Raw genomic sequence first — 27,110 nt, forward strand, 5'->3', positions numbered from 1 at the left:
CCTTCTACAAGTACAGAAGCAGTCATTGCAACCCAATCTTCCCCCCCCCCGGTCACCACTGAACCAATGCGAGTAGACCCACCTACTCCGGGAAGTTGCTTGGCCATTTCAGCAGCAAAAAAGCTTTCAAAACAGGCAAAACGCCCTAAACTGGTGGCGGATGCATCGGAAAAGAAGAGGATCAGAACAGGCCTGATCGACCCCCGGAGTCCGCAGCAGAATGGACGGCTCCCCTGCGCCACCCCGTGAAGGCCAGTCAGGACCCTACCTGGCGGTGGCCGGTCCACATCCGTCGTCTTCGTTCCGCAGCCGGGCAGCGGACACAAATGGCGTCCAGTGTAGTGGACGCCATTTGCGTCCCTGCCCTTGGCCATGATAGGCTACGTAAATATTTATGTAGCCTATCACGGCCAAGGGCAGGGACGCAAATGGCGTCCGCTATGCTGGACGCCATTTGCGTGGCAGCGGCCAGAAGTCCAGCTGCGGATGGGCCCAGCTGGCGGCTCCGCGTAGTCGCCGTGGAGCGGAGCCGGCCGGGGAGGATTCTGGGGGGAGGGACGGATCGCCTCCCCCCCCCCCGCGGACCCCTTCAGCAGACAGGTAAGTAGGTTTCGTACACCCCTATTAGGCATGTTGACCACCTGAGGGGCCCGTTGCCACAGGATCACTTTTAGTCGATCAGACCTGTTCTTGCGAGCCTGTTTTGATAGTGATTGGCAGTGGTGGCAAGTTTCAACCTTGTGGGATTCCCCCAAGCAAAGAAGGCATAAGGAGTGGCCGTCTGAAGAGGTCACCTTACTGCCACAGGCCGTGCACCTTCTAAATGGAGGCTTTGGGGCCAGAGGCTGAGGAAGAAAAAACGCGTCATCGTTGAGGCGAGCGACGCTCCCCAACACCACCAACAATTTCTGTCTGTCTGTCTCTCTCTCTCTCCTTCTCTGCTCTCTCTCACGCTCTCTTATTTTGAAGATAAAGAAGAAAAATAAATGAAGAAATGAGGTTTAGATAAGATAGAAATACAGCGTGACAGAATGTCGAAAGAAGTTCCCTACGAAGTAACGCTAAGGCGGTCGAAAAGGAACTGAGGGGAAGGCGGGAACCCACGCTATATATGCCAAAGACGGTGGGGGAGGGGTTCCCGCCAAAACACTATGCAGCTTGGAAGTTTCCCAAACGAGTCTCTGCACAGGCGCAGAGCCCATATCTGTGATGCACAGAGACCACCAAGAAGAACCCTCTTTCCCTGAAGCATTGGGCTCCCACCAACCCGCCAAACAGCTGGGAGGACCTGAAAGAGATGGCTCTTTGCACGCCCTCTTTCCCTGGGGAGCCATTGCAAAGGGGCCAAGTTAAAACGTCCTCCCCGCCACGCCAATGCTGCTGAAGATCACTGTGATGGGGAAAAGGCTTTAACTTCACTGCCATTGCAGCAATTCCCAAGGGGAAAGGGGCACGGGAGGAGTCGTCCCCGCACCCCCTCTTTCCCTGCAGCATCAGGCTCCTGCCAGCATGCCAAGCAGCTGTTTGGTGGACTGGCAGGAGCCTGCTGCTGCTCCAGGGCAGGCTTCAGGCAGTGGCAGCAGGGGGCGGAGCAAGGGAATGTGCACGGGCCGCACCTCTGCTCTAGTCTGTGAAAGAGGGAAGTGTGCCACCCTCTGTGACATGCTCCCTCAAGCACTACAAGTCCCAGAGTGCCTTAGACCCTACTTGTATTTCCTATGCACAGGCAGGAGGAGCCAGCCAGACGTGGCATCCAAGTGGCAGCAAGAGGGAGCGACAAGCATCACCATAATCCAGGGGCGTTTAATGGAAGCCACAGGAATAGTGGGAGATAGTGCTGCGGCTAAGATTTACAAGGCTCAGAATATAGGGTTTTTAAAGGTGTTAGGCTTCGGCCTGCACTATTTCCCAGGGATAATGAACAGGTCTAAACAGCCTTTGTCAAATGTATAATTATTAGACATCATGGCATGGTGCCATGTCTGGCTATAAAGCCCGCAACCAGACATGTAAGAAGCTGAAACAAAGGGACCCACCAAAGCGAAAGGACACCAATCAATTGTCCACATCTTTCAAAACAGGCAGAGCTTTTCCAGGCTACAAGTTTGTTCTAGAGAAATGATGCTAGGAGCATATACTTGCCATGCCTTGGACATATCTATACTCTAGATTTACATGGGTTTAACAGTCATTCCCTCTCCCCCAGAGAATCCTGGAGACCATAGTTTTGAAAAGGGTCATTAAGGGCACAGTCCTATGCATGTTTAGACAGAAAAAGTCCTACAACTCCCAGCATGCCCCAGCCAGCTATGATGGCTGGGGAATGCTGGGAGTTGTAGGACTTCTTATTTCTATATGAACATGCATAGGATTGCGCTTTAAAGTCCTTTAAGAGAGAATTCTCAGCACTTTCACCAAACTACAAGTTCCAGGATTCTCTGGGGGAAATGATGGCAGTCAAACTGGTATAGAACAGATATACATTAGTAATGTAAATGTATCCCACTACCTCAGGATCACCTTTGGAAGAGGGTATATAGTATATACCATTCTAATCAACCTGGTATCTTCAAAGTAGTTTCTTACTGAAAAGCCAGTTTTGAGCCATAATCTAGTCAAAGCTGGAGATTTGACAAAGAATAAATGGCAATTAGAAATGCAACTCCAGTTGAATAACACTATGATAAACAAGAGAGTTAGTAAGTTAATAGTTACACATCATTAAGCCAGTTCCATACCTTCTTTTTCCCAGCCTAGGTTTTAACTGAAAAAAGTACACGATACAATACAAACTCATGTGCCTAGTTTTGGAGAGAGCAGACAGCAAACATATTATTGTGATAAAAGAGAAAAGATAAATAGGAATTTTTTCCACATGTGGAAATTCACAAAGTGAAGCTGGATAAAAGGACATTCTGGCTAATGCACAGCCTCCCGACCCAGCCTCTGCTTTGGCTGGGAGACTGAGGAGCATGTTGGTGAGACTCAGTGGCTTGCTACAGAAAGCCAATATCAGAAGTCATTTATGCAAATCTGCGTTGTAGCCACATTTGGAATATTGTCTACAGCAGAGCTGCAGAACCTCAGACCTGGGGCCATATTCAGCTCTCCTGGAGTCCCAAAAGGCAGCAGCTTTGGGGACTTTGCAGATCACAGTAAATGATATTATTAAACAGGGGATGTGATAAAGATTCATGACGTTATGCATGGTGTGTGGATTGGGAAACTTTTCCTCTCTCACAAGACTGGAACTTGGAGTCACCAAGTGAAATTGACTGGCAGGACAGACAAAACAAAGCACTTCTTCACAGCAGATAACTAACTGATGGAAGATGTGGGTGTTGGCCCCGGACTTAGGTTGCTTTAATGAGGGATTAAACAAATTCAAGAAGGGTAGACCTACCTATCTGCCATAAAACAAAGTGAAACCTCCAGGTTCAGAGGCAGTATACCACATCATCTCAATTGCTGCCATTATGTTGCCTTCAGCCGCTGCTTGTGGAGTTCCAGAAGCATCTGTCTGGCTGCTACTGGAACAGAATGTTGGACTAGACTTTTGGTCAGACACAGCTAAGGCTGAGGAGAAACAGTACTTCAATCCCAAAATGCATGAAATTGACCCAATAATTCAAGGAGTCAATGTGCAACTTTCTATCCTTCACTGTCATCCTAGAAGACCTGCACTAGTATTACCAGTTGCACTGCTACAGGAGCCACTGTGCAACCTTAGGACAGACATGTGGGGCTCCTTCACACTGAGCTTTTATCCTGCAATTGAGACTGCTCCTTCACGGAAGTTTGTGGGCTCTTTACATGACGCCGTGTTCATTCAAGGCATCTCCTACACTAAATGCCCTTTGTTCCATTTATAAATAGATCATAGATAATGAGCTATCAAATCACCCTGTTGTGTTTCACTTCAGTTTCCTCCGTGAAAAGCGGAAAAGTGGCAAGAAGAGGAGCAAGATCAATGAAAGATAATGGAAGACTCAGATATGGGGAGAAGGGAGGGGAAGGGGGTGAGGGGAAAGGAAGCACGTGAAAAAGGAAGCCATTGTGATCCTGCATTTAAAACAGAGGCAAAAAGCCCCGCTTTAAATGTAGGGATGTACGAAACACCTACCTGGCTCCGCACCGGGCAATCTGCAGTGAGGGGGAGGCGTTCCGCCCTTCTCCCGGAATCCTCGACGGGGGGGGAGGCGCTCCATCCCTCCCCCCGGAATCCTGCCCGGCCGGCTCTGCTCCACGGACAAGCTGCGGAGCTGCCGGCCGGCCGCCCGCAGCCAGACTTCCGGCCGCTGGGCAGCCCTGCAGGGACACAAATGGCGGCTGTCATAGCCGCCTCCATTTGCGTCCCTGTATTGAGCCATGATAGGCTAGGTAAATATTTATGTAGCCTATCATGGCAGGGAGAAAAACCCCAGCGTAAGCAAATGGCAGTAGCCGCCATTTGCGTACGCTGGGTTTCCCCCCCCCCCCTGCTGTGATAGGCTACGTAAATACTTATGTAGCCTATCACGGCAGGGGGGAAAAAACCTCCAGCGTACGCAAATGGTGGTAGCCGACGCCATCTGCATATGCTGGGTCCCCCCCCCCGCCGTGATAGGCTACGTACTTACGTAGTTATTATTATTATTATTATTGCATTTATATCCCGCCTTTTTTCCTCTTGCAAGGAACCCAAGGCGGCTTACATTATTCTCCTCTTCTCCATTTTATCCTCACAACAACAACCCTGTGAGGTAGGTTGGGCTGAGAGTGTGTGACTGGCCCAAAGTCACCCAGTGAGCTTCCATGGCTGAGTGGGGACTAGAACCTGGATCTCCCAGCTCCCAGTCCAACACTCTTGCCACTACGCCACACTGGCTCTCAAGCTTATCGTGGCCTCCGCAGGGACACAAATGGCATTCCTGCATTAGCTGTGACAGGCTATGTATTTACGTAGCCTATCACGGCTATGAAGAGGAGGAAGCAAATGGCGGCCGCAGGATGGCCGCCATTCACAAAGCAGCGTGGACGGGAGCAGGTAAGTGCTCCATTTCACGCGCCTTTCGTGGGGCGGGGGCGGCGGGGACTTCATCTTGCGCGCCTTTCATGGGGTGGGGGGCAGGGGCTTAGTTCCGCGACGGATTTCAGGGGGCTGAATGCACTGGCATTCGGCCTCACCGAGATCCGTCGCGGAATTCTCTGACATCCCTATTTAAATGTCGGGATGTACGAAAGTCACTTACCTTTTCGAAGGGTGACATTCGTGGGGGGGGAGGCGCTCCGTCCCTCCCCCCGAAATTCTGGCCGGGGGGGAGGCGCTCTGTCCCTCTTCCCCAAAATTCTGGCCGGCTGGCTCCGCAGGGATTCTGCGGAGCTACCGGCCGGCTCCGCCAGTGGCCGGACATCCGGCCGCTGGCTAGCAGGGACGCAAATGGCGGCGGCCGTAGCCACCGCCGTTTGCGTCCCTGCAGTCAGCCGTGATAGGCTACATAAATGTTTACGTAGCCTATCATGGCTGATTTAAAAGAAAAAAAACGCGCGTACGCAAATGGCGGCGCCCATGGGCGCCACTATTTGCATTCTACGCCATTTGCGTTCCCCTTATTTTCGCCGTCTTAGTCTACGTAAATGTTTACATAGACTAAGACGTGCCAAAATAAGGAAAGCAAATGTACGCGCGTTTTTCTTTTCTTTTAAATCAGCCGTGATAGGCTACGTAAACATTTACGTAGCCTATAACTTTTTTTGTTTTTGTTTAACTGGAAATGGCGGCGGCAGCCGGTCGGAAGACCGGCAGCCACAGCCGCCACCGCTGAACCACCGCCGAACCGCCACCGCCAGGAAGATCCGCCCAAGGTAAGTCCCGTCCCGGGGGGGGGGGCAGACTGTTCCGCCACCGATTTCCGGGGGCTGAATGCGCTGGCATTCGGTCTCCCCGAGATTCGTGGCGAAATTCTCTGACATCCCTATTTAAATGCAGGATTTTAAGCTGGTGTAGAAATGCCCGTAGATTCCAAAAAGATGCTGGCATCATGAGAAAGTCACTTGCTCAATGTAACTCCCTTTTCCATCAGCAGTACTCCCTGTGCATCAGACACTTACTCTGTAATAGCTAAGAAACAAATCGCTGGAATTATAAAGTTTTTTCATGCTCCATTTTTATTCTTATTGTTTGTCCTTTTAAATGACAATATGTTAGTGCCTCCAGGAAGCAACAGGTGTCCCATCATATAGCTGATTTTAGTATTTGGAAACAATATTGCACAAATGCTCTCTACAGCATTCAAAAATGGTGAAAGGGAAATGTAGTGATTGTTTAGCTCTTATTAAATATTTTACTGCTCCTCTAAAAGTCAAAGCCTAGAATTATGACCTCTTCCCTGCAGGAAGTTGAATCTGAATCCAAACCTGAAAATTGATTCAGAAAGAGGGTTTCTTTCAATGAACTAGAACTACAACTGGACCTAATGTTTCACTCATTTTATACCCAAGCTGAACCTCAAATGCAAGAGGGGAGGTGTCCCATATCTTTTTAATAGTTGGGTGGAAAAGTGAATTTCAGCAGTTATACCTTGGCAGGAGTGGGAAAAGCTGCACCTGCTGAACTTCTGCGTTTTACACAACAATTAAAGATATAGGAGCTCTGTTTATTGCGCCCCCAATTAGTTCGGCAGCAGATTATGAGCCTTTCTACACAAGGCTTTTATTGTGAGCTCATGATTGCTTACTCACAATAGTTTGCAGGTCCTTTATGTGATATTGTAATCATCCAGAGCCTCTCCCATGCTTTGCAACCATTATTGCAGGGTTTTTTCCCCTAACGAGAAAAGTCTGGTATTATTTAGAAATGGCGGAATGAGAGTCTCATGTAATTGCGCAATTCCACTACACCACAGCTCCATCAAGTGGTTGTATAATGAAACATATAGAAAATCAGAGAAAGGAAACCCCCAGAAAAAGCATGTGTAAAGGAGCCAATCTTAATCCCGCAAAGAATCTTGATGCAAAAGTCTTGGTATAGGCATAGGATAAAAGCCTCATGTAGAAATGCCCTATATATCAGTCTTCCCCAATCTAATGCCTTCTATCATTTCCTGGGAGTGATGGGAGTTGCAGCCCAACACATCCGGAGTGCACCAGGTTGGGGAAGGCTGATTAGACAGATGATGATAGACAGACAGAAATATATGAGTGCTTCTAAAAACTACAGATGGCCAGCACCATCTTTAAAAAGATATTCTCCCTTCTCTTCCCATAGAAGGAAATGCCTCTTCTAAGATGATGCCTGCTTGATAACGTGTGCATCATCCACAAGTAAAGAAATGTGCTTCTTGCTTCAGAAATATTGTTTTAGCCATATGCACATTTATGCAAATTTAGTCTATAGATGGCTTGACTGCAATTCATGCTTAATCAACTAGAATATTTTGAATCACATTGCAAGCCCTAGTCAGAATCCATCCCAACATCAACAGGTTTGACCCATCTCTGGAAATGGAAAGCACTATAATGGGCTCTATTTAATCTAATAAACTGGGTGAGAGAGACAACTTTCTTTCATTCATTCTAGCTTTCTCTGTTGGAATGAAACATGACTATCACTGCAAGGAAGCAAAGCATAAAGGCTTCGGTTTAGTTTGTGATCCAGGCTTTCAACTAAATTATCCCACAGGGCTAATCCACAAGCCTTTTACAGGCATTGGCATTTGTTTCTCAGCTTGGACATACTAGTACTGATTTTGGCATTTTTGTTGTTGATATTGCAATTGGACAATACATTCAATTCAGTGTAAATATCCAGAAACCATTACAGTTGCTGACATTTTACTTATTAGTATTTTATATTTAAAACATATTATTCTACCCTTCCACCTCTAAACAACAGCCAAGGCACTTATAATTAGGGCTGTGAACCACTTCAGCTCTGGAGCCGAATTCCAACCCAAAGCAGGGTCCTTTGGGCCACTTCAGAAGCAGGCCAAGCTCGGCCCAAAGCAACCCGAAGTGAATCAGGGTTCTCCAAAGCACTTTGGCATGCTTTGGCATGATCTGGAAGCCCACCCACCCAGCTGCGCGCCCCTCCTCCCAGCTGCGCGTCCCGCTGCTGCCCGGCCACGCAAGCCCCCTGCTCCGTACCTGGACCCTTGGGACATGTGCCAGCAGCCTCTTCAGGGGATTCACCGTTGTAACTTCCTCTATTTCCAGAAATTGAATTATGTGCAAATAGCAGCCATAAGGCCATCATGTAAGCAACATTGCAGTAAATGTCATGTAAATGCCTGTAATATTGAATACATGACAGCCTTACAGCTGCCATTTGCACAAGATTCAATTTCCGAAAATAGAGTAGGGCGCAATGGCAACTTCCTTGAAGAGGCTGACAGTGCATGTCCCAAGGGTCCAGGTATGGAGCAGGGGGCTTGTGCAGCATGTCGGGGGCATCAGCGGAGGGAGAGCCCGCTTTGGCCATCCAAATCCCGCTTCAGCCCCAGATCCTGAAGCGGGTTGGGTTGGACCCAAAGCAGCCCGAAGCAGGTTGGTCGGTCCATCGGGGCCCAACACCCACCTGCAGAGGAATTGCCATGTGGCATAACAGAGCTTCCCCCTTCCCATCAGTATACAGCTGGGTGTTTGCACAGGCACCGCAACTGGTCATTAATGGGCGGAGCATGGCACCTCCCATGTCTCTTTCTGGCTTATCCCTCTAGTTGGTCAAGGAATGTGAGCTTTAGGGTCATGTACCTCTTCAAGATTATGGAGAGGCTAAGCTAGATGGGCATATGGGCTGACTGCATAAGCCTCTCATTCCCCATAAAAGCCTGGTGTGCACCCATGTGTGCACACAAAGGCAGAAGAGGAGAAACACGGGTTTGTTATTCCCTATGGTTATTCCTCCATGCCTTCACTCAATGTGAACTGGATCAAACTCTTATTTGTTTGTTTATTCATTCCTTCATTATTAACATTTATACACCACCTTGTCTGTTAAAAAGCTATCAAGGCAGTGTGCACTTTAGGATCCAGATGCACAACACTTTAAACCTTAAGCAGAATTTACTCAATGTACTATTGTTGCTCATCAATAGATATTATAATCTTGTAAAAAATATGTAGTCTTCAGATTTTCCAACAAACAACCCTTCTGTTTGATTCCTTTTGCCTGGGACAAGATATCAGTTATAACAACATTAAAATGAGCACTGTCTTTGGGTTGTATAAAAAAAATTAAGCTACCTAGCTGCCTGATGTAGGAAGGCTGGTGGGTGGCTTGAGTGACACATTAAGTGGGAAACCTTCCCCCTCTTTCAGAGAGACATGAAGCAGTAAAAAATGCATCATTTGGAAAAGTGACAGACAGATCATGTTGCGCTATTTCTGATGAACGAGGGGAACTAAAGCTGTCAAAACCCTGAATTCAGAACTGCACTGCCATGGATGATAAGGTGAACAGGACTTTGCCAACTTTTCCAAATACTATTAGTCCTTTAATTTCAGGTTGGCTATTGAAAGAACCTTTCAAAAGCATACATGCCTGCCTTTCAGCCCCTAGTGTCCAATCAAATTAGATCTAACAGCAAAGTGCTAAGGAAGTACGTCCTTCATCTTTATTTAGTACGGAGAATTTGCCCCTCCTCCAGCCCTGCACTAAAGGTCTCCCAATTATCTCCTTTACCTGCCATATGAAAAAGTACTGTCTCGGAGTTGTCAGAGAGCTAGAGTATGAGGACATGCCACTGTGGCACAGCCATGACATTAAAACAGATGGAAAAACTTCTCAGGAACAAAATGTGCACACAAAATGGGCTCCTGCTTTGAAGTGTATATTCATGGTGGGTGCTTTCATGTCTTTTGAAAAGCCCGAGCTCAAATCTGACCTACTTCGGCAACGTTCTTATTTATGTCTCAGGCAGCGAGAAGCTGTATATTTAGCAAATGAGGGGAAATAGTCTTCCTGTAGTGCTTATAGATAGGAGCAATCTCTTAATGTTTAATTCTTGAACAGATTTGTCTCTACAAAAGCAGATAAAATTTGAACACTATTTTAAAACAAAACAATGAATTCTAAAAATGCAAGCTAAGTCAAATCACAATGCCATATTATAAGTTTATAGAGAGGGATAAAAACAAAGGGGAGAAAGGGAGTTTACTGAAACAGTAGTTAACATACATACTCACAGGACAATCCTATGCATGTTTATCAGAACTAAACCCTGCTGTGTTCAATGGGACTTATGCCCAGGGAAGTATGTATAGGATTTCAGCCTTCAGCAGTTGAAGAGATGCCATTGTGCTGATTGAGGCACAGCCGTGGTGAGGTTCCTTTGTTGTCAATATTCTTAATCAAGTCAAACAAGAAATGGTCTTGTCTTAACCATAATGCAGTTAATCTGCCACCTTTGACAGAATCTACTGCTGGGTCAATGACAGGGGCAGGCCGACTTTTTGTGTATCACAACATGGCTGGCAGTGAGTGTTTGGAAGAGACAAAGTCTGTCTCCTCAGGGATTTGCTTTATTTATTTAAAACATGCATATTGCCCTTCATCATATTAGATCTCAGGTCAGTGTACGGCCATAAAAGAACAAAACTACGCAACACACAAAAAAGAGGTAAAATCAGCAGATCCAACCTTAAGACAGACTAATAACTCCAAAATTAGCATGATTAGATAAATAAAAGCCAAGTCAGCCATGCCGGTCCATAAGAAAACATCCAAAATCTGTTGATGACAGATGGTAATCAATGTATTTCCAAGTTGACTTTTTGTTTATTAGTATTTTATTTGTTAAAAAATCAATAAAAATAATTATTTTTAAAAATCTGAAATCCACAGTCGGGCAATACCATTATTAGGACCAGCCTGAAGGAGTTTGGATAAATAAAAGTGATTTTGCCACGCACTGAAATGATGGTGCCAGGTGAACCCTATGGGAGGGCAGTTCATAACCAGGGTGCCACTGGCAAAAAAAGTCATCTCGATAGTTGATGTTCATCTTACGTCAGAAGAGGTGGTGGAGAGAGGAGCCTTACCAAATTTCATTTCATTTTAAGTTCATTTTATTTATTTCTTTTCAATACTGCCCAATAGCCTAAGCTCTCTGGGCTGTTCACAAAAAATTACAACCTCAAAATATAACATAATAAAAATGTAATATAAAAACTTTAACATACAAAATTTTAAAACAGTTAAAAAACAGTTGCAATACGATACTGGGACTTGTTAAAACAACTGGCATTAGGAAAAAAACATCATATGCTGTCAAATGCCTGGGAACAGAGGACAGTCTTAACCTGGTGCTGAAAAGATGACCATCTTGATGCCAGACAGACCTCAGTGGGGAGGGTATTCCACAATGGGGGTGACTACCACCGAGAAGGCCCTCTCCCTTGTTGCCATCCTCACAGCTTCCCTTGGAGGAGGCACTTGGTGGAGGGCCTCGGATAATTAGCTTAGTGTACACTCTTAAACTTGATATAGGAATGAGGTATTTACATCCCAAATCCTAATCAACAAAGAATGTCTATGAAAGAGATTATCAAAGAGGCAAGAAGGGAAGACAAAGGATACTTATAAGAAACTAAAACCATAAAATGAATCTAGAGAACCTGCACTGGACTGTTGGAAGTAACTTGCTCACATGTAGAGCACACTGGAGAGGATTGCGCACACCTCATTCTTGGCTGGAAGAGGCTCCAGGGATCAGAGCAACAGTATATCCAGGTGACAGAAGACCCCAGGGACAAAGCCACAAAGAACCTTATTCCATTTTATTAGCTCTGGCCAGAGTGGGAGGGCAAGAGGGCTGCCCAGCTTGGCTCACCAGTCAGGTGCTAGTCACATCCATGGGAAGATGCTTGTCCGTCTCACCTTGCTGGGCTGAGAGATGAAGCTAGCAAGGTGTTAATTAAAAGATGGATGCTTTTCCCAGTTGTGACTAGCAGACTGCTTATCTGGAAAAAAGAAGAAGCTTCCCAACACATCTGGAGGGCACCAGGTTGGGAAAGGCTGAATTAAATTATTATTATCACTATGCTCTTCCTCCAAAGGGAAGCCAAGATGGTACACAGTACAATGAAAATACATCATGTACATAATAATTAAGAACCTCCAACCATGTAACGCAAACAGCAAAATAACACAACACATACACACACACTTGCTATACATTTATTGGTGCTTGAACCTCCTATCAGTTTGCTGCATTTGTACATCCTTGTAACTGACCACTTTTCTGTGCAATCATTGCATTATTGGCTTGGGGGATTTATGGAGTGTTCATTATTTATTATAATATAAAAAAAGATTCATTAACATAATAAAAATAGCAAGCGAAAACTAATTGATTTCTGTGTTTTTAAAAAACACACTTAATGTTTCCAAAGAACTAGATATGATGTGCATCTGAGGATTGCTTACTGCCAAGATGCAGCTATTTCTGGAGTGGAATGTAGCAGCTGCTAAAGCTTATCAGCCAGAGCTACACCACTGAGTTAAGAAATGAATCTCTTATCCAAAATCAGAAGCAAGGGGATTTTTAATCTGCAGAATGCAGAGAACTAGGCTGAAATGTTGCCAGAACACTGGGTTATAACCACCACCACCTTCTTGCCAATCGTACTCAGGGACTTCTAATGAAGACTAAGGGGATATTATATGAAATTTAATTTCCACCATCAGCTGAAAACACCATTTTGGGACATTCTTTTGTAGGAAAGACTGATATCTACTGAATCAGCTTCAATTGCTGTGATTCTCACCATACAAAGTCTCTCATCTAAAGAGGGGTCTGAAATGGCCACTCTTCACTTTTCTCCATTGCTCTTCTGAAGTAAAGCAGCAGTTCAGAAGATCTGACGTCAGGGTCCAAGCACCATAAAAAAAGGTAGGCAAGGAAGGAAAAAAGAGAGGAGCAGGGAGGGTCACCAACAGTCCCTCAGACTCTGGTTGCCTTCTATGGGCACAGCAAACATAGGTAGAGTTGCCAGCTATCAAGTATTTTACTAGCATTGGCTTCCCGTACAGTGGGACCATAGCTCGGTGATAAAGCACACACTTTTCATGCAGAAGGTTCCAAGTTATGGCAATCTTGTCAGGAGATGGCAGTGTAGTGCCATCCCGCAAGCATGCAAACCATCTTGAAGCCTTACAGCTGATCTTCGGATAATGGTTTTCAGAAAGTTCTGAGTTCAATCCCTAGAAAAGGAGTGCAGAATATTGGGAGGGAGGGAGGGAGGGAGGGAGGGAGGGAATGCCCCACCCCCCCAGCCTGACGTCAATGCCCTACCCACCTGCTCATTTTTTCCTCCATGTCTGGAGGAATTCCTGATGCCGGCTGAGTCACTTGCTTCATGTGACACTACTCTGCTGGCACCAGGAAGAGTGGCCACTCTTCCGGAGGTTGGCAGAGTCCCGCTCCACCCACATCCCCCCGCTATACCCCACCCACATGCTATGAAGCAGACTTTTAAGTCTTTCTTCATAGAGAAATTCCTCCAATGCCTTGGCTGTGTTAGTTGCACTTTTCTTGATCTTTTCCAGCTCTATGATATCCTTTCTAAGATGGGGTGACGAGAAATAGATTTGGTGCTGTAAATGTGGACACACCATAGAGGTATACAGAGGCATTTTGAAACCTGCTTCAATCCCTTTCCTCGTAATCCTCATTCCTAACACTTAATTCACATTACTGCTAGTACTATGCAAAATGCCTTTAAGTCAATTGTATGGTAACAAAAAAGGAATGGAATCTTCATACTTCTGTCTTAAAAGGTACAAATCTGAAGACACTTACAATGGGACAGGGTCAGTAGCTCACATTAAACTATCTCTCAGTAAGTACTCTCTGGACTAATTAATGTGAAGACTTTGTCAGTGTGGGTCAGTCTAGGAAAAATTGTTCAACTATTCTGATGCAATTTCATGGTGTTCACTATTTTTCTTCGGTAAAATATTGATGTTCCTGGAAAAATAAAACACAATTTATGTTTTATGAATTATATAAAACATGTAATTTATTAGATGCTGCTGCTTACTAGAAGTTCAAGAAACATAAAAATTATCCAGAGTGCAGAGAAAGGCTGGAAATTAAGTTGTAGCGAAAATGATAGATTTGCTTCTGTACCTAATAAGAGCTGTGTGCTTAGGTCGCAGTGGTGACCCCTTGCTGCAAATGAGTTAGACTTCGCAAAGAGCCATCAACTCTCTCCACGGGAGGCTACCCATAATACTCAATGCAAATCCAGTCTTGACTCTCTTTCTTAACCTCCTCCAGGGCATGGAGGAATGTCTATAATCAGAGAGCAGCCAATTCACACAAGCAAGTCTACATTTTCGGCACTTCTTTTCATCCCAGCCTTGGCAATGCATGTGGCAACTTCTCTTCTGAGTTATTTGTCAAGGGCACAAACCAAGCTGCTCTGTGGTGGGCAAACCTTGTTAATGCAGGTTGACTGGTGATGTGCAAGTTCATGCTTTATGGCTTGTGATGGATGATTCAGCTGACCTGTTTGTGCAATATGAGCTGAGAAAATAACCCAGACAGCCATGCCTCTCAGCTTGCTTAACTGACAGTTTCTTTTAGGTGACAACTACAGCAATGGCTGTGTCAGGAGCCGGCTATTCTCAAACGTATTAGCCTCTTGCACAGTAGAAACGTTAACAGATTCAGTTGCATATTCACGTTTTTTGACCCTCCTATTCTGGAAACCCACCCAAATAATTACTTCTGCTCCCTGCCTCTACTAGAGCTACTCTTGCTACGTATTATTATCGCTATTTAGAGGTTCATAAAAATGTGATCTTATTCAAGACTTAAGAAGCACAAGAAATAAATCAGCACTGGCTGACAGAAGATGAAACCTAGCTGGGAACAGCTGGATGGCTCTCTTGACTAAATATTTACAAAAGGCATGATTATATCACTGAATGACACTGTGTGAATATAACAATTTATCAATCATCCTGTTTAACTCAAATCCCGGCAGGAGGGGACAAGCGCTCTTGCTTAACAATAAGTATCTACTATACGCTAATTAACTTGACTTATTTCTCCACCTGGAAAACAAGAGTCAGGCTTATATGTAGATGTGCTCTGTACACACACGACTTGTATTGTGCAGGCCAAATAAAGTTCCCATAATATGAGCCTGGAATTATCCATTGGAGTGGCTAGATATTATATATTGCATAAACAGCTCTGATACCATTTCAGCATTTTCATTCCACATACACCCTCTTCTTCAGGCACATGTGCAGTGCAATCCTATACAGGTCTACTCATAAGTAAGCCCCACAGCATTCAGTGGGAATTAATCCCAGTTAAGCAGGTATAGGAATTTAGCCTAAAGATGCAGTCCTATACCCAACGTTTCTGGGAGTAAGCCTCACTGAACACAGTGAAGCTTATTTCTGAGTACAAGTACATAGGATCGTACTGTTAATCATACACATACACACCACCAATTTAGTTTATTTTCTAACAGCTCTGCTAAAGGTAGTAGGTGGGAAAGGAGGGTACAAAACAGGGGAAGAAAGAATACAACTGGGTTTTTTTCAAGATTTGAATGAACAGTGGTTCTCAGCCTGTACATCTGGGTTAATGTATCCTGCTATTTCACTTTGCAGGATGATTTTCACTGCTTCTGCTAATAGAATATATATCCATCTATACATACATACATGCAAATCCCAAATGAATAATTTCAGTCAATATATGCATATGTTCAATATACGCATACATATATACATATGCATGCACTAATAGACCTCTCATGAATATTTAAAACAAATTAATCACTGATTAACATTCCAAATAGTTAACACTGCTATTGGGAGCTGGGATCCAACCAGTGAAATACATGTGTTGGTGTCCATACTACCACATCCAACCTTCTGGCCCTAGAAGCAGTAGCTTCTTTAGAGTTCTAACTGGTTCTGACTGAAGCTGGAGTGGATTCACTGCCCCACTGACATTGAAGCCACCAGCCTCTACTGTCTAGAAGTGCTTCCCCTTGGTATCACTTTCTGTTTTGTTAACACTTTGACTGGGTTCACACAAGCACCCGCCAACCACGGCTTGTTTAATCGAACAAACCATTGTTGGTTAGTCTAGGGATGTACGAAAGTCACTTACCTTTCCGCGGATTATGTTCATGGGGGGGGAGGCGTTCCGTCCCTCCCCCTGGAATCCTCGAAGGGCGGGGAGGTGATCTGTTCCTCCCCGCCGGAATCCCCGACGGCCGGCTGTGCTCTGCGGCAGCTCCATGGAGCAGCCGGCCAGGCCCAGGCCAGAGCCGTCCACAGCCAGATTTCTGGCCGCACTCTGGGTAAAAAAAAACAACGCTTACGCAAATGGCGGTGGCTATGGCTGCCGCCATTGCGTTCCTTATTTTTCGCCGTCTTAGTCTACGTAAATATTTACGTAGACTATGACGGGGAAAATAAAGGGGAACGCAAATAGCGTAGTGGGCGCTATTTGCGTCCCTTTTTGATTCGCCGTTTTAGCCTACGTAAAGATTTACGTAGGCTAAAACGGCGAATCAAAAAGGGACACAAATAGTGCCCACTACGCTATTTGCGTTCCCCTTTCTTTTCGCCCTCATAGTCTACGTAAATATTTACGTAGACTAAGACGGCGAAAAATAAGGAACGCAAATGGCGGTGGCCGTAGCTTTTTTTTTTTTTAACCCAGCCATGATAGGCTACGTAAGTCTTTACGTAGCCTATCACGTCTCTGTAAAACAAAAACAAAAAAACTGACAAGACTGGAAATGGTGGCGGCGGCAGCCGGTCGGAAGACCAGCCGCCGCCGCCACCCAGAACATCCGCCCCAGGTAAGTCTCATCCCGGGGGGGATCCGGGGGGGGCAGGCTGTTCCGCCACAGATTTCGGGGGGCTGAATGCACTGGCATTCGGCCTCACCGAGATCCGTGGCGGAATTCTCTGACATCCCTAGTTAGTGTGTCATGTGAACCCTGACCGTGCTTCTCAGGATGGGTTGTTTTTCCCAGACAGCCCACCCTGAAAACCCATGGTCTGCAGAATGGGTTGTTTTACCCAGGATGGGTTAGCCTGTCGTCTGCCAGCCCATCCTAGGTAAAGGGCATTGGGCAGCAAGCCACTGGGCAAGAGTGGCAGAAATCCACCCTTGCCCAAGCTGCTGCCACACCCTTTCCCCTTGCCAGTGACAGCCCCTCCAATGGTGCCCAAGCAGCACCACAGAGGGACTGCCACAGTCACCCCCTTTGCTTCTGCTGATTCCCCCTTCCTGGCTACGATTGTGAACTTCGTCCCAATCAGAGCCTTTTAAAAAAATTTTCCCAGCCCCCTTTTGCACAAAATGGAGCTGAGAAAAAAAAATTTAAAGCTGGAAATCGGCGGGGGGGGTCCAAGCCCCCGCCCCCAAGGACTGTGTTGCACCAACCGTCCTCCGTGGGCTCAGATTTGACCCCCAACCGTGATTTTTCGGGATGGACACTTTGAAAATCCAATGGAACCCTATGGAGATCGTTGCCCATAGGCTTGCCTTGGATTTTCAAACTGTCCCTCCTGAAAATCAGATGGGGGGAAACCTCCCTGCCATGGGTCCTTGGGGCAACAGGACCTATGGTGGGGTGCTTATGCCATCCCCTCCAATTTTCAGGGGAGCACTACTTTTTTTTTTTTCCAGCCCCATTTTATGCAAAATGGAGCTGCGGAGCTTTTTTTAAAAAGCTGTAAATCGAGGGTGGGGGCCCGAAATCCAAGCGCACCCCCCCCCGCAAGGACTGTGGGGCAACACATTCCTCGAGTGGTTTGAGCTTGAATTTCGATACGCCCACCCCCGATTTTCCGCATGGGGCACCTTTAAATCCCCATGCAAGGCAACGGAGGTGATCACCATTGGCTTGCATGGGGATTTAAAGCGTCCAGTGCGCAAAAGACAACCCTCTTTTTTTATAGCAACGAGGGGGGTGCTGGGGGGAGGGGGAGCCATGCTGAGGAACCCCCAAGGCTCCCCACCCCAGCACAATTGGGAAATACGCAGGGAAGTGGTGATTTTAAAGGAGTGGGGGAAGGAGTTACAGTTACCCACATTCTTTCGTGTTTTCCATTTGTGCCGGGGGAGCTTGGGGGGTCCCTCACATGGCCCACTACTCCCACCCCTAGAAGCCCTCCCCCCTTCCCATAAAAATGGGTTTGTCCTAAAGATTGCTCTCGCCGTTTGGATTTTTGACAGCTGTCACTGTCAAAATCGAAGCAGCAAGAGCAATCTATAGGGTTAACCGGACAAACTTGTTTTTTTGTGTGGGAAGGGGGGAGCTTCCGGAGGGGGTAGTAGTGGACCATGTGGGGGACCTCAAAGATCCCTCACTCCAGCATGAATGGGAAACACGCAGGGAAGTGAGTAACTGTACCCCCCCTTTTAAAATCACCATACTGGACGCTTTAAATCCCAAGGCAAGCCAACAGAGATCACCTCGATTGCCTTGCATGGGGATTTAAAGGTGCCCCATGCAGAAAATCGGGGTAGGGGTGGGCAAAATTCAAGTCTCCCCAAGGAACGTGGGGACAGCACTGCCCGGGGGGGGGGTTGGATTTTGCCCCTCACCCCCGATTTTTGTCTTTTTTAACATTTCCACAGCCCCGCTTTGCCCAAAAAAGGGCTAGGGGAAAAAATTAAAAGTGCAACTCCTGAAAATCAGATGCCTTGATCTCCCCATAGGCCTCCACTGAATTTTAAAAGTGTTCCTCCCAAAAATTGGATGAGGGCGGGGAATTCCACTCCCCGCCATAGATCCTGTTGCCTAAAGGTCCCATGGTGAGGGGGCTGGATTCCCCCCATCCGATTTCAAGGGGAGGGGTTAAATTTTCCCAGCCCGGTTTTTGTGCAGATGAGGCTGGGGAAATTTTTAAAAGGAGGACCAGACCCCAATCGCAATTTGAGCTGGGATCATCTGGGGGTGCGCTACACACCCAGGGTGGGTTGTTCGCAACAACCCATCCTGCGTGAGTAGCGTGTTGTGTGAACAGCTCGCAGGGGACTGCAACACAGAAAAGGGCCTTCAACATAGAACACTGATATTCCGGAGCCTCTCTAAGGACTGTTGGCAGCATCTATTACCCAGAGGACCATGCTAAATATCCTATTTCAATTGCTAAATAGCTTTTCCCCCATGCCCATTTGTACAGTGTAACTTTCCTTCTAGTGAGGAGAGTTCCAAATGAAAGATGGGGACCGTTGCCACTTTGAAAAAAAGTTTGCTTAGTGTGGTTACAAAAAGTGAAATTATCTCCCCTTTCCTATGTATAGAGAAGAACCTGCATAATTACATTTCGGCTTTTGAATCCCATCAGCAACCAAAGGGTATATTTCACCTTCTTCCTACCGAGTCTTTAGAAATCAGTAGGCATGCAGCCATGGGAGCCCAGAATTTGGACACCCCTCCAGAAGCCCTTGATGGCTCAGACAATCCCAGCAAGTGCTCTCTTCAGCATCACAGGGGGAGGAAGACATTACGATAAATTTAGTTTCTTTTGAAGTTAATAACCTTCTACAAAGGCTTTTGGTAAAACATAGACACCTTAACATTTTTTTCCCCATTTCAAACACTTTCCCCCCTCTATCTTTTCCTTCAGATGGTAAAAATCTGAGCAGTGCTAGCTCTTCAGAAGTAGTTGCTTTGTGAGGATGACATCAGCACGTCATGAGGTTACCACTGGCAAGCTGGCACCCTGAAGGGGTAAAGTGAGAGCCCTTTATCATCTTTATATCTCTCTGTCTTTCCTGCACTTTTCCTGCATCTTTTATAATATGCAAAGCAAAGGGGATGTTTTGCTCACCTTCATTCTTGTGCCTTTCCTCCCCTGAGATGAAAAGGAAGTGCATATGACTTTTTCCCCTGGGACAAAATCAAAGCCTGTACGACTGGTGCTTTCTCCAAAGTCTTTGCCAAGGCTGTATCGTGAAGCTGCTTCTTGCTTTGCTTGAAAAAAGAAAAAGAGTAGACAGCAAAATCCTATGCCTATCTACTCAGAAGTAAATCCTAATGAGTTCAATGGGGCTTACTCCCAGGTAAGTGTGTACAGCAGGGATGCGGAACCTCTTTTGGCCCAAGGGCTGGATTTAGTTTCAGAGAGGCTCTCAGGGGCCAAACCCCCAGCATATTTTAGCTTATAACTCTTCTTGCCAGTTATTAAACCTTTTGGAATGAGAAAAAAAAAACAAAACCACAAAAGCTGGGAAGCTACCAAATGGTTGGCAAGCAGGGGAACGGGAATGGGGCCAGAAGAAGAGGGAATAGTTGTCTGGGGAATCATGGAGGGCTGAATTGGGACCACGGGTGGTCCAGATTTGGCCTACAGGCCTAACGTTCAACACCCCTGGTGTATAAGATTGTAACCTGAATTACTCTGTATCAAAGAGCATTCTTGCATACTAAACCTTCCTGCAGGCAGATACTTGGGCCACCTTAAAAATATGTGTCCTTCCTCTATTGCAAGGTGGTGGTGGGGGGACTTCAATGAAATGAGTTTGTGCCCTGATACATCTATGTAGCTGTGACAGCAGCAAGGAGGAGGAGGAGGGGCTTCCACCAGTGCAGCTGAAGCAGCACTGAGTTCATTCTGGAACTCTGAATGGAGACAATGAGGGGAAAACTACACCTGCATTGTGTTAATGGCTAACTTGATTTTAATTTGATTTTTAATGTCACTGATTTTTTAATGTCACTATAGTTCTCCACTGAGGTATCTAGGCTGTACCACTTTGGAGTGCAGATGGTGTTCTTTATATGATTAAATGACCTTCCATATTATATGTTTCACCTATATAATCCTTTAAAAAGGTAAAGGTGTCCCCAACCAGTCGTGTCCGACTCTAGGGTGCGGTGCTCATCCCCATTTCTAAGCCGAAGAGCCAGCGCTGTCCGAAGACGCTTCCGTGGTCATGTGGCCGGCATGACTGAACACCGAGGTGCACGGAACGCTGTTACCTTTCCCGCCGAGGCGGTACCTATTTATCTACTTGCAATTTCTTGCTTTCGAACTGCTAGGCTGGCAGAAGCTGGGACTGAAGACGGGAGCTCACTCTGTCACGCGGCACTCGGGTCTCGAACTGCTGTCCTGCCGACCTTCCGGTCTGTAGTTCAGCGTCTTAACCACCAAGCCACCGCGGCCCCCCATATAATCCTTTACATAAGCTATTATTTGCTTCAGGGATCCTTCTCAAATGCCTGCTATTAAGATCGGTTAGGTTGACATGCCCAAGAGATAGGGCCCCCTTTGTGGTGGCCCCAAAACTGTGGCATTCCCTTCCCACTGACTTGTGCCTTGCCCCATCACTACAGGCCTCTAGGTGAGCTTTGAAATCTGTCCCCTTCAACACTGCCTTTAACTGTGCCTGTAATTAGCTTGTGTGTTACAGAGCAACTTCTCAAAGTAATCTGTATACCTGGTAATGTGGCTGTTCTCTTTTTGAATCTTCCCATGCTCTTGTTTGTGCATTGCTTAAAAGCAACTAAAAATACTTTAAATAAATAAAAGGTGTTAAACACACACACATCCACATAGAAGGCTTTCACATGTAACGGGGACACGTTCCACTCTAGCCTTCTCTCTTATATGTGAGAAGGCTTTCACATGTAACGGGGACACGTTCCACTCTAGCCTTCTCTCTTATATGTGATGGTTTTCTGTGTGCAGGATTTTTTATTTGTAAGGATTATTCAGTCATATGAGCTCCTACTTGCAGTCTGATGTGGTACTGCTCAGATACAAGTGCCACCTCCATCAAAATAAGGCCATAGGATCCAGTTTAGTAACTGAACTTCTATAAATATGTGATTAAGTATTGAATATACACCATAGATACAGACTCACACACTCCACTGAGAGTACAACCACAGAGTACAAGAGAAGGCTTAGGCTGCTCTATAAAGTTAAGGAGTGTAAATGTGTCAAGGAAATCCCTAGTGATCCAATTGGGAACAGAAGTAGATTTGCAAGCAGCAGGAACAAGCTAGAATACTGTTACTTCCAGTTGTAGTTACATAGAGGGACTGTTGTTATCAAATGATAAATCAAAGCAAATTAAATCAGGACGATCCTTTATTTCAGCACCCCGTCATTCCACACATCCTAAGGCATATCCCATGAAAGCCAGAGAAGCTTAAGAGTTTATGAATACACGAGACAGAGCAAATGTGGCTATAAGTGAGCTCTTGTTTAAAAGCTGGAAATCTCACTGCGCTACAGGCCAAAAACGGTATCAGAATTCCTGGTGAGCAAGAAACTTCCATTGAGCAAGAAACTCATGAGCCCTGATATATTACTAAAACTCCAAATTGTTGTTGTTTATTTGGTCAGTCGCTTTCGACTCTTCGTGACTTCATGGATCAGCCCACGCCAGAGCTTCCTGTCGGCCGTCGCCACCCCCAGCTCCCCCAAGGTCGAGTCCATCACCTCCAGAATATCATCCATCCATCTTGCCCTTGGTCGGCCCCTCTTCCTTTGGCCTTCCACTTTCCCTAGCATCAGCATCTTCTCCAGGGTATCCTGTCTTCTCATTATGTCAAAGTACTTCAGTTTTGCCTTTCATATCCTTCCCTCAAGTGAGCAGTCTGGCTTTATTTCCTGGAGTATGGACTAGTTTGATCTTCATGCAGTCCAAGGCACTCTCAGAATTTTCCTCCAGCACCACAGTTCAAAAGCATCTATCTTCCTTCGCTCAGCCTTCCTTATGGTCCAGCTCTCGCAGCTATAGGTTACTACAGGGAATACCATTGCTTTAACTATGCGGACCTTTGTTGTCAGTGTGATGTCTCTGCTCTGAACGGTTTTATCAAGATTTGTCATTGCTGTCCTCCCAAGAAGTAAACGTCTTCTGATTTCCTGGCTGCAGTCAGCATCTGCAGTAATCTTTGCGCCTAGAAAGACAAAGTCTGTCACTGCCTCCACGTTTTCTCCTTCTTATTTGCCAGTTATCAATCAAACTGGTTGCCATAATCTTGTTTTTTTTAAGGTTTAACTGCAACCCAGCTTTTGCATGTTCTTCTTTCACCTTCGTCATGAGGTTCCTCAGCTCCTCCTTGCTTTCAGCCATCAGAGTGGTATCATCTGCATATCTGAGATTGTTAATGTTTCTTCCAGCGATTTTAACTCCAACCTTGGCTTCATCAAGCCCAGCACGTCGCATGATGTGTTCTGCGTACAGGTTGAATAGGTAGGGTGAGAGTATACAACCCTGCCGTACTCCTTTCCCAATCTTAAACCAGTCCGTTGTTCCGTGGTCTGTTCTTACTGTTGCTACTTGGTCGTTATTCAGATTCCTCAAGAGGCAGACAAGATGACTTGTCGTAGGGGAGAAATGTTGGGCCTGAGGAAAGATACTTAACTCCCTAACCGCTCTTCCTTCCTGTCACATGCAAAAGGAAGTGAAAGCCATGGGCTTAGCAATGAGCGATAGAGAGAGAAAAAATCAAGGGCCCCTCCCTTCTTCCTTTCTCTCCCTTTTCCTCTGCTCCCTCTCTCTCACACACACAAACACACACATACTCTGAGCCATATAGTAGGGGACCTATGTGCCTGTCATGCCAATTCACACGATAGCTGTGGTACCTGTATGAATAGTTCAGCCATCTAGGTGGGTCTGATCACATGGGTCCTTTTCAGCCAATCAGGTACAAAAGGCAGCACTTTATTTATTTAACTTTTATATTCCTTAGGGCTCAATCCTATGCCAAAGGATAGTTAGGTTCCCAGAGAACCAACCTCCACCCCTTCCCACGCTGCCTTGTAGGCAGCGTGGATTGGCCCCGCTCTCTGCGCTTGTAAGAGCAGAGCAGCGAAAACGGGGCATTCCTGGGGGTGGTCCAGGGCAGGGGGGGCAGGAGTGCCATTCCAACGCTTCCTATGCGTCATCCAGCATCCACCCTGCCCCCGCTCCGACTTCCCACAGCTAGACAGCCAAAATCGTCTGTCTAGCCACAAATGCAGGGCGGCTGAAGCACGGAGGGGACGATCCCCTCTGCACTGTTCCTGCCCTGCATTGGATAGGCAGTTGCCTCCAAGTTTGGAGGCAGCCGCCTATCATGATAGGATTGTGCCCTTACTATATTAAAATCCCTAAGTGGTTCACAAAACAATATAAAAGAATTTTTTTTAAGGGGGTTTGATCCAGATTTAATAATATTTAGTGTAGACTTATTTAAAAGCTAGTCATGATTATTTTAAGTCCCATTTATTTCAATGGGCCTACTCTATGCATTACTAAATCTGAATCCAAGCCATTACAACATTACAAGAGAATTACAATAAAATAGGGCAGTAACATAATTCATTACAGGTCAGGGAACATCTACGTGAACAGATATTTTTTAAGAGGTGTTCAAAACCTGCCACCATTTCTGCCTCTCAAACCACATATGGGAGAGTGTTCCATAGGACAGGCGCCCCTACTAAGAAGGCCCACTTACGTCCTGTTAACTGATGACATTCCACTGGTCACAGAACAACCACGGAGCCCTCCTCAGACGATCTCAAGGGTCAACTGGGGGTGTATATAGGGGAAGGAAGTCAGTTAGGTATCCTGGTCCCAAGTCAGTTAGGGCTGACTCAGCGTGACAGCCAGTGTGGTGTAGTGGTTAGAGTGGTGGACTGGGAGTCGGGAGATCCAGGTTCTAGTCCCCACTCGGCCATGAAGCTGACTGGGTGACTTTGGGCCAGTCTCAGCTTAACCTACCTCACAGGGTTGTTGTGAGGATAAAATGGAGAGGAAGAAGACCATATAAGCCACCTTAGTTCCTTGCAAGAGGGAAAAAGGTGAGATATAAAATAATGATAATAAATATAGGACGTATTAGCATCAGAGAAGGAAAACTTCTATGTCTCCAATGGTTTTGATTGGTATTCTGTTTTTTTTATTTTATTTTAAGTTTTAATATTGTGTTCTATTTCTTATATCTTTTATTGCTCCCCACTCTAGAATCTGTTTAGATGTGGAGGAGTAAATAAATAAATAAATACTGAGAATACTTTTAAAAAATGGAACCCCGCATATTCTGCTTGTGGGTGAGAGGACCCTTCTGTACAATTAGACACACTGAAAAGGTATGAATTAGTTCCCCTGTTTTCCTCCCTTACCATCTGCAAGAACAGCCAAGGTAACATTAACGCCCCATCCAGCAGCTATGATGTTCACAGAAACAAGGACTGCATTCCTGTCACAGTGAACTCCGCATATGGACCATGAGAATATATAATATTGGAAATAATGTGCAAATAAAATTCCATTTTAACATCAGAAACTCAAAGAAATTTGAAAGGGGGCATAAATCAGGTTCTTTTGCATCAGGATAAAGAAATCTTTCTGCAGGGTTGTTTGAAACCTTTTCCCGATAATAATTCGCCCTTTCCAATTTCATCTCAGTGCTCATGTCTGTTAATATTGACATCCTATGCACAATATATTCTATGACTACCCCTCTCCTTTATAAACTTAGGTGGGCTATTTTATATTTACATATGATACAATTACATTTCCAGTCCAACTCGGTTTTTTACTATTCGCTTACTATATGTAGAAAATATAACCATACATGACAGAAATGGGATTGGAAGTAAATGTTGAGAAACCAGAAGTACTCTGGGGGGGGGGGGAGGATAGAAGGGAAGGAATAGAAAAGAAAACCCTAGACCCGAAATGTTGTTTAAGATAGGACTTTATTACAAGATATGACATTTGGGGGCAGAAAATTAAGGAAGCCATCAAGCTTATTACTTTCTTCATATATGCATGGCAATGGATCCTGTCATCCTCTAATGGAAAGACACTTAAAAGAGAGAGAACTTGCAGATGGATGCAAGTTTAACAAGGCAACATGCTTGTAAAAGAATGGAAATGGAAAGGAAGCCAAGTTTATTACTTCATTCATTATGTATTAAAAATGATTAGAAACACAGAAAATGATTGAATCAATCAGCATTTCGTGGGTGGCATTGCACCACGACTACCTCCTTTGTATTTTTAAAACTTTAAGGAGAACGCTGAAATGTGTGCTGCCTATTAATTTCAGGAAAGCATGTCTTTATTAACATGTCTGCTGGTGTGACACACTTGCATGAGAAACCCCTAAGTGGGCACGCTTTTGAATAATTTCTTTTCATTCATGCCTAACTATGAAGATGGCTCAAAGTCAATGTTCCACAGAGCATAGCTTTTAATTTTAATGTGTTACATTTACAGCTGGTACTAAATGCATTTGCTCAGATGTTGGAATTATCAGCATACGGAAACTGAATGTCAAAGAATAATTTTCTCTTGATTGCCTATTGTTGTAGGGACAACAAAGGGGCAATTCACAACAGCAATCCAATGAGGTCAATGAATAATAGGCAAATAACCTTCAGCAAATAAATGGCCAGTATCAAAGCAAGGGGCCCAATAGAATTTATAAATATCACTCCTTCTAATAGACAGCTTAAGTGCTAAGTGCCGACATAAATGGAATCAAAATAGAGAAACAAGACGAAGATATTGACATGCTCACGGGAACTCCAAGGTTTGCAAAAGTACGATGTTTAAAAAAAAGAAAAAGAAACTTGAGGAGGCAACCCCACTCCCACCCCAAAACCCAGCCCGACGAGGACTGAGCGAATTCAGTAGTCATAGAATGAATGTCAGTTGGAAAAAACAAAATGGAAGACAGGGTGAAAGGGGATGTCATCTCCTGCTTCTGCCCCTTACAAATTATACTATCAACAGGTCTCCCTTTCAGTGGACGTCAGCCAATGCTGCAGCCAAGCCACAGCTTCTCGCCTGCCCGCCCCCTTTATCCTTCACCTCTGAACCGTTGCACACCCACAGCTCACTGCTCTTGAACCCACTGCTTTTACCAAGTAAGTATGGGAGGGAGGGAAGACATTTGTATGGTTCTCTTTTACCACAGCAATTTTCAGTCAACTTGTGACATGACTGCAGTAGCTTATTCTTTATTCAGTTTATACAATATCACATGTAGGGTTTTTTTACGTATTTACATCTCAAGTGTGATATATACATTCTAATATTCGACAGTTATATGCCTGAGAGCATCTCACTGTCTAATCTGATCTTTCAAAGGGCATCATTGGGAACATGACAAGT

The 27,110-nt window shown here is 45.3% G+C and overlaps 1 long non-coding RNA gene across 2 annotated transcripts in view; it reads right to left on the reverse strand.

Moving 5' to 3' along the window:
• Nucleotides 1-11,061: 11,061 nt before the first annotated feature.
• LOC146359676 (uncharacterized) overlaps nucleotides 11,062-27,110 on the reverse strand; it is an 83,950-nt gene continuing 67,901 nt past the window's right edge. For both annotated transcript variants that reach the window (XR_014787316.1, XR_014787318.1), the window contains 2 exons: nucleotides 19,811-19,953; nucleotides 11,062-13,949 (listed from right to left, as the gene is read on the reverse strand). This is a non-coding gene — a long non-coding RNA (uncharacterized LOC146359676). The remainder of the gene's footprint in view (nucleotides 13,950-19,810; nucleotides 19,954-27,110) is intronic.

Source organism: Heloderma suspectum, chromosome 1 (assembly GCF_057233095.1).
Source record: "Heloderma suspectum isolate Gila_16-S chromosome 1, 16-S_ref, whole genome shotgun sequence".
Taxonomy (NCBI): Eukaryota; Metazoa; Chordata; class Lepidosauria; order Squamata; family Helodermatidae; genus Heloderma; species Heloderma suspectum.